The 7,838-nt window shown below is 39.5% G+C and overlaps 1 non-coding gene across 1 annotated transcript; it reads left to right on the forward strand.

Moving 5' to 3' along the window:
* Positions 1 to 7,215: 7,215 nt before the first annotated feature.
* On the forward strand, positions 7,216 to 7,287 carry Trnac-gca (transfer RNA cysteine (anticodon GCA)). The gene has a single exon. It is a non-coding gene; the product is annotated as a tRNA-Cys (tRNA).
* The last annotated feature ends 551 nt before the right edge of the window (positions 7,288 to 7,838 follow it).

The raw sequence follows: 7,838 nt of genomic DNA on the forward strand, positions 1-7,838 counted from the left end.
GCATTGATTGCATCTTGTCGCTAACATACTGTACATACGATTAGAATCTTTTTGGACTTCCTGCAGGTTTTCGAGACAAAGGTTTGTTGTAGAAGCCGAGCTAAATTTCGATCTTGTAAAAGATCGCCAATCTTGAGGATTTTTCGTTTGTTTAAATTAGGCGTGCCTTTTCCGTAGTTTCTGCTACAGTCTTCTGACCTGTTTTGTATACCATGGAGATCAGCTCCGTCGACTGTTAATTTATTCGGTTAAATCCTTCAACTGCTGTCCATTCTATTTCTCTGAATTCAAGCCACATATGGTCAAACTTACATCGTTAATTTGGAAGGTGTGGAAATTGTTTCTCGAGAACGTGTCAAGTGAATTCTTATCTGCTTCTTTGAATAGATATATTTTTAGTTTGTTTTTGAAGGATTTGGAATTTACGGTATTCAGTCTCTCTACGACAGATCTGTGTTCACTAATCCCTGTATCCATTTTGATGTCCATTATTAACTCAGGATTACCTGTTACTAAAAAGTGTGTTTTCACAACCGTTTTAAAATACAGTGAGCGGCTAGATATCACAGGAAGGCAATGGATGTGTGTCAATAGCAAGTTGCTCCTCCACGACACTGCAAAACTGCAATAAGACCTTGAGGATCTAGAGGCATGGACTCCAAGAGGTGTTAGAACCGCTGTGGAGGTTGATCCACAGTCTCGCAATGCTAGCCAAAATTGTTCTTGTTGCTGCTGATAGGTTCACTGAGCAAGTACGGGTATCGGTAGCAATCCGTTACGTAAATACTGAATCAGATTAAGATACGAGGCGGGGGTGAAGGAGGCAAATCATAGTCGTGAATTTATTTAAGTGTTCATGATGGATCAAAATGGTTCAAATGGCTCTGAGCACTATGGGACTTAACATCTGAGGTCATCAGTCCCCTATAACTAAGAACTACTTAAACCTAACTAACCTAAGCACATCACACACATCCATGCCCGAGGCAGGATTCGAACCAGCAAGTGTAGCAGTCACGCGGTTCCGGACTGACGCGCCTAGAACCGCACGGCCACCGCGGCCGGCTGTAGTCATGATAACATGACTCGCTGTCCTGTTGAAATATAGTATCTCCATGAGGGTAGTCTAATGCCAGAAAGGGACGAAATGGTGTGCAAAAATGTCCACACAATGTGTACCTCTCATTGGTCCGTGCAGATGGACAGTGGGGCCTAACTGCGGCCATGTAATCATATTCCACACCGCAACTAAGCTACCTTCCACCTGGACACAGTGTCCGCGTGGACAGTAATCCCTGTGTAATCTCCAATATGCTACGACCAGATCGCACTGCACCGACTATCATCCCAAGCTGGAAGTTGGTTTACCTCCACACGTGCTGCCATGTCGACTGCACGCCTGCCTGCAGCAGACTGCTCAGGTCTGGAGACTACACTTGCGCCATATGCCCACAGAGTATAATTATCTCTGGAGTGAGCATAGCCTATTTTCAACATCAAACCGGAATAGTCACGTGATTTTGGTACGACGCTGTTTGTCTACAATTTGTGAAAATAGCGAACCTTGAATATTACACATATTCGCCTTGCTTTATGTACTTCGCTGCACGTTTGAGTTTTAATAACAGCTGTAGTGCAGTATTGCCGTCGATACGGATGTATGAGAAGTATGTGAAAGGAGAACCAGGTACTTTTCCTCGGTGTGTACAAGAAATATATGACTGTGAATGTCATTTTCATATGAGACACTTTATATGTTGAAAAATATCAAGACACAGTATTATAAAGTCTTCCATTGTAGAGACAATTTCTGTGATTTTATCGCCATGTGTTTAAGAGGCAAGTGCAAGATAATTTTGAAAATATCTTTAAGTAAACTGTCAATCAGTGTATACATAGCGGTGCTATGTTCATATGCAGATAATATTTATACGTAACAGTCTGATTAATTTCCACCAGTTTATGCAGGTTCTCAAACTCTTACATGTCTCTAACTATTTCTACATGAGAGGCTTTCCTATACAATGTTATTATAACATGATAATTAGAACACATTCGACAATATGAATCGTGCAGTAGAAAACGCAGAAAAATATTTTTGGCTTTCACTTTTTTTATTACTTCAAAATACGAGCATTTATCTTCTATTTTTTAATTCTTTGTGTTGTTGTTGTGGCCTTCAGTCCAGAGACTGGTTTGATGCAGCTCTACATGCTACTCTATCCTGTGCAAGCTTCTTCATCCCCCAGTACGTACTGCAACCTACATCCTTCTGAATCTGTTTAGTGTATTCATCTCTTTGTCTCCCTCTACGATTTTTACCCTGCAAGCTGCCCTCCAATACTAAATTGGTGACCCCTTGATGCCTCAGAATATGTCCTATTAACCTATCCCTTCTTCTAGTCAAGTTGTGCCACAAATTTCTCTTCTCTCCAATTATATCCAATACTGCCTTGTTAGTTATGTAATCTACCCATCCAATCTTCAGCATTCTTCTGTAACACCACATTTCGAAAGCTTCTATAGGGTATGATTTTACTTTTCTGATGAGATAGCGAAAAATTATTATAGATATTTTACTTGTCTATAAAAAGTAGAAGGGTAAATAAATTAAATTTGAAAATAAGAAAGAAAAACGCTTACAGTGTTTACTGCAACAGTTTCATAGTTCCATATGCTTTGTTTTTTGACATTTCGGCACCGTTTACAAAACATAAAAAAAATATTGTTGGGTGACACCTTTTATACCTTTACCGAAAAAACGTAAATAAAAGTGGAATTCAGGATCTTCTACTGTGGTACACAGAGTTTCACTCCACTTCTGAAAGTGATATAACCGTAGAAGCGAAGTAATTACAATTAAAATACGCTAAGGGCTATACGGACTAAAACGTGCCGTTCCAAAAGCACGTGTCTTGAGCTACAGCAAATGCTACAGACAGAATTTTCGTTCTGCCCGTCCGAATGCTCACTCCACAGATATTTATACTCCATGCATACGCCGCATCTAGTCGCCATATTCGTGCATCACACACAGTACATCTTCAAATGGGACAACCCTTCCCGTAACTTCCAATCACTCGCTACCGAGGTGCACCGTGGTTCAGAGTCCATCTTAAAGTGTAGGTCCTCCTCTTACTGAATGGGTGAATCAGTTCAAAGGTCAGAGGAAGGCAATGCTTATTACCTCCAAAAGAACCATGCCTAGTAAAACAAGGTGGTGTTCAAAATTAGGTTGAGAGGAGCTTTATTTTTTACTAGTGGAATATAATGTGTTCCCTCTCTCCCTCTCTCTCTCTCTCTCTCTCTCACACACACACACACACACACACACACACACACACACACACACACCAGTCCGGATAGAGGGGGTTCTATGTAGCTAAAATTACAAAATTTTTCACAAAGGTAAGGGAAAGTTCATAAATGCTTGAAAATCAAGCGTTACTCACCAATTTCAATTACATTATAATTACCTTCATCAACAGAGTGACATAATCTTCGAAATTCTTAAAAGAAACTAACTTACATCCTTTTAACAGTACTTACATTACTATGCATTAGGTATGACAAAGCATGCAGAAAAAAACATTAATGGAATTACTTTATTTTCTCCATCTGTACTGACCTACCTGACTTTAGAATTGCACTGTCTAACTTTATCATGACATGAAACTCTCTACACGCCATGTTCATGTTTACAGTACTTAGTAGTTCACTTTTAATTAGATCTACTGAACACATCTGCATCTATTGTCTGACATTAAACATTAAGGAGAAAATGCTTTTCAGCAAATCCATTTGATCCAGGAACAATCCAGTTCAAAAAAAAAAAAAAAAAAAATTCCGCCATGAATTTCCCAAGAAGACAAAACAGTTTCTCTGTATCAATTATTTCACTTAATTTGAGGGATTTCACTGCAGCTTCCAGTGAAGAAAACTCTATGTTTTTGTTTAATCCTAAAGATTGTAGCGTCGCTGCATCACTCTACCCCGAGAAATGCTACAAATATTTGCAGTTTCGAAGAACTGGTCTTTCCTTCGACCCAGTCTGCTCCTCAGTAAGTACATTTCGTCATAAGCTTCAAACATAAAAATAATATCTCTTTCTAAGACATTGATGCAGTGAACAAAACATCTTAGCTACACTGTTCAAGAATAGAAATTGGATTCCTAGCAATATAGCATTAAGTTCATGTTCTGCATCAAAATACTTTACAACACTTTCATCGATTAGAAGTAGATTTATGTTATGTAACTGTTTATCTGCAATTCACGGAGTGTGTGTAATCTGTGTTGTTTAAACTCCTTGATCCATGGCAAGGAAATTAGTTTTTGTAATGTATGTATGAAAAAAGCAAAAGAATATGTTGAAATAGTAAATTATTATAATACGAATATGTTTACAAAAAGAAAATGTTTGTTAAATGCTGGTTCATGCTTAGGGCACTTGTATTTGTAACATGTAAACGCTGTAGGGAAGTCCCTCCGCAACGGAAGTGGCATGGCGCGACGTAAAAGGTGGGCTTGGCGGTCGAACTGAGCGGCCCCTTTGTGTGAACGACACGCAGTATGTGGCTAGCCTTAGCACTGTACACTTTGACAGTGCTAAGACAGGCCAATGGAAGCTGCATTATAAGGGATTTGCCTCGGATGTGGATCTGGCTATTATTTGGTACTCTCGGCATAATGGAATGGCTCTGATACGTTGAAAATCCGACGCCAAGAAGAGATTTTATAGAGCATTCGTACATGAAGAGCCATGAGTGCAGTTAGCCGCCACGTCGCCTGCCACCGATCTTCGCCACTGCTTCACAAACTTCATACATGCAGTTAAGTAATGTATATGGGCACGGACCAGTTAATTTGTGTGTTGTTTCAATAATAATCACATAAAATATAAATTCGTGTTCGGAACCAAATTTTCAATCCTGATCACGAACCTACACAGGGTCCTCATCTAAGTGCTACTAAAACCGAGTATACTGATTTAAATGAACAATTCTCGCATTCATGTGATTGAAAAGTGATTTTTTTTGTCTAAAGTAAAAGGAGTAGTAAAAGTTAGAGCTAAAACCACAAAAGTGAAGTTGAATAGGCTTTTCCTAAGGAATGCTTAGTTTATTATATTTTTGTAGGATTAGTGTAAGATTGTGTAAATATTATTGCAAGGAATAGCTGCTTCACAGGTAATTAAAGTTCAAGTACATATAAATCTTTAATTAACAGATTTACGATGGTATTGTTAGAAGAAAAATTATGAACAATTTTGAAAGAATTGTGCATTGTTTGTACCCATCATGAAAGGTTCCTTTTTTTAAGTTCATAAAAGCCAATGTTGTATTTTATTGTCTTGCAAAGTAATTTATGAACTACTCCAAGTGAAGTGAATGATTAGCTTTTAGAGTTAGTCTTATTATTGTAATACTGAAAGAGATTTGACTAGTGTAAGTACCATATACTAGTTTATGGATCCCTATCATGTTCTCCACCTGTTAGGAAAAAATTGAACTATTACTGTTACTAAGGAAAACTGCTATATGTAGAGTAGTATTTATGATGTTGTTCATCTTTGTTTGTGTTTTTCATGTCAGTTAAGATAGAAGCCCCTCATGCACAAATTTAGTTCTGCACTTCATGCAGTGACATTTCAGTATTGGTTTAAGTAATGCTCTTGAGTGTGGTTGTCATTAGTATGAGTTTGGTGCAAATCTGCTCCCCGTAATTTATTGCTGTGTGTGTTATTGACAACTGCTGCTACACGCAATACAAAGTGCGCTGTGTCAGTTTGTGTCCTGTTTACTGTTCAATGGAAAACTTCAACAAATGTAACTTCAATAACCAATATTCGATTTTCTCATACATACATTTCCAAATTAATGTACCTAATTGGGCTGGCGACGATTCATTTTTTTATTCATTTATGATTTCACCACCTCCGTTAACTCGCAGGATAAAAGCCCGTTTGGTTTTTGTGTTATTTCACCAAATTCGAAATTACAGTCCAATACCCTTGTTCATTAGACACAAGCGCGATCCTGTCAGAGGGTAACATTAGCGTGTTTCACGGCACGTTAGTTTTATAACCAACGGAATTTTGGATCAGTTCTCTCTCAGAGATTACCTACCTAGCTACCGTACCTTTTGGCTGCAGGCTAGTTGGGGGATTAATTTTTCTACTGTACGTTCTAAAGAAATCCAGTGAGTTGTAACGAGTCTTAATATCTCCGTCCATTCAACATCTACAACCTCAAAATATTTATTCGGGTCTCCACGGCGCTTCGCAAACATGGTAAAATAACTATGTATTTTAAGAATAATATTTTCTATGTCTACATCAAGGCTATTAGGTGCATTTCTCGTTGTATTATGGGCAATATGAAGTGAGCAATTTTATTTCAGTGTTTTACAATGTGCATCATGAAGCAGCTTCAAAACAGAATTGTGCTTACCGTAATTGACATTAGTGTTGTCTGCAGTATACGAAGGAATCTTGACTAAAGGCAGGCCATTTTCATTTATGACGCAATTTTCATCAGAATCTGAGACCTCAACAATGAGCTTTGATACCTACACAGTCTACGTATATTTAGTCTCCAACAGCAGGAATAATCACGCTGGAATTTGGAAGGTACCACCTGCAGAAGTACGCGGCGGAAGACAAATTGGATTCTCCAACATGATCTGCCATTCCAGCGAATGACGAGACATCAAGAAATTTCCTTTTGCTGACGCACCATAGTAAAAAAAATGGAGCTATTCTGAACTTGAACGGCGCTCAAATGAAATACGGATTTTAAAATATTTAGACACAAAAAAAGACAAACGCTCGTTCTACGGAACGACAGTTCATAATACAAGATGCAGAATTTGCACCTCAAACAAGAGATGTCCTGTACGGTGCAGGACAGGTGGTAACCCCGGTAGGTTTGACGGGCACGGCTGGCTACTTCCCCGTTGGCAACACGCCCGATAGCGAAGTCGTCACTGGTTGCTGATACTGACCGAGGATGACGTATGGTACTGTCGTCATCAAACCGTTACAGACGGTACATGACTCACGACGGCTCTGCCTTTCAGTTATCTCGGAATTCCGACATCAGCATCCCAAAATGTTTTCCACGTCAAACTACATGAAAATACCCAAATCAATGTAAATATATCAAGAACAGCCATAATGTTACATCCAATAATAGTGTATCAGATCTGCAGGTCGGGGGTATAGCTCAGTGGTAGAGCATTCGACTGCAGATCGAGAGGTCCCCGGTTCAAACCCGGGTGCCCCCTTCCATTTTATAATTTATAAACCTCACGTATCAGGTACGTACTAATAGTTCCGCTTACACGTTGCGCAGCCGTGTTGTACATCTGGTCCGCCATAGCGTTTGTAAGTTACGAATGCTATTTGTTTAATTTGTGTTCCGTGTAAACGGTCAGCGCTACACGTGGCGTTCTGTTATAGTACCCATATTGTTCTTTATTAGTGAGTTCGGCTGCTAGCTAGTCGTGACTGTGTCATGAATGTTCGGAAATGCACACTCTGGTTTTGCATGAGAAGATATGAGCGTCGGGAGCTGAATGCTCTGTGCAAGTCGTAATATGTATTTTTTCCCCCTGTATAGCTTTAAGGTCCACACTCTCCCGGCCACCACGTGGTACCGAGATGATCTGACAGAGCCGACCGGGGTGTCCGAGCGGTTCTAGGCGCTACAGTCTGGAACCGCGCGACCGCTACGGTCGCAGGTTCGAATCCTGCTTCGGGCATGGATGTGTGTGATGTACTTAGGTTAGTTAGATTTAAGTAGTTCTAAGTTCTAGCGGACTGATGACCTTAGAAG

The sequence above is a fragment of the Schistocerca gregaria genome, chromosome 3 (assembly GCF_023897955.1).
Source record: "Schistocerca gregaria isolate iqSchGreg1 chromosome 3, iqSchGreg1.2, whole genome shotgun sequence".
Lineage (NCBI taxonomy): Eukaryota > Metazoa > Arthropoda > Insecta > Orthoptera > Acrididae > Schistocerca > Schistocerca gregaria.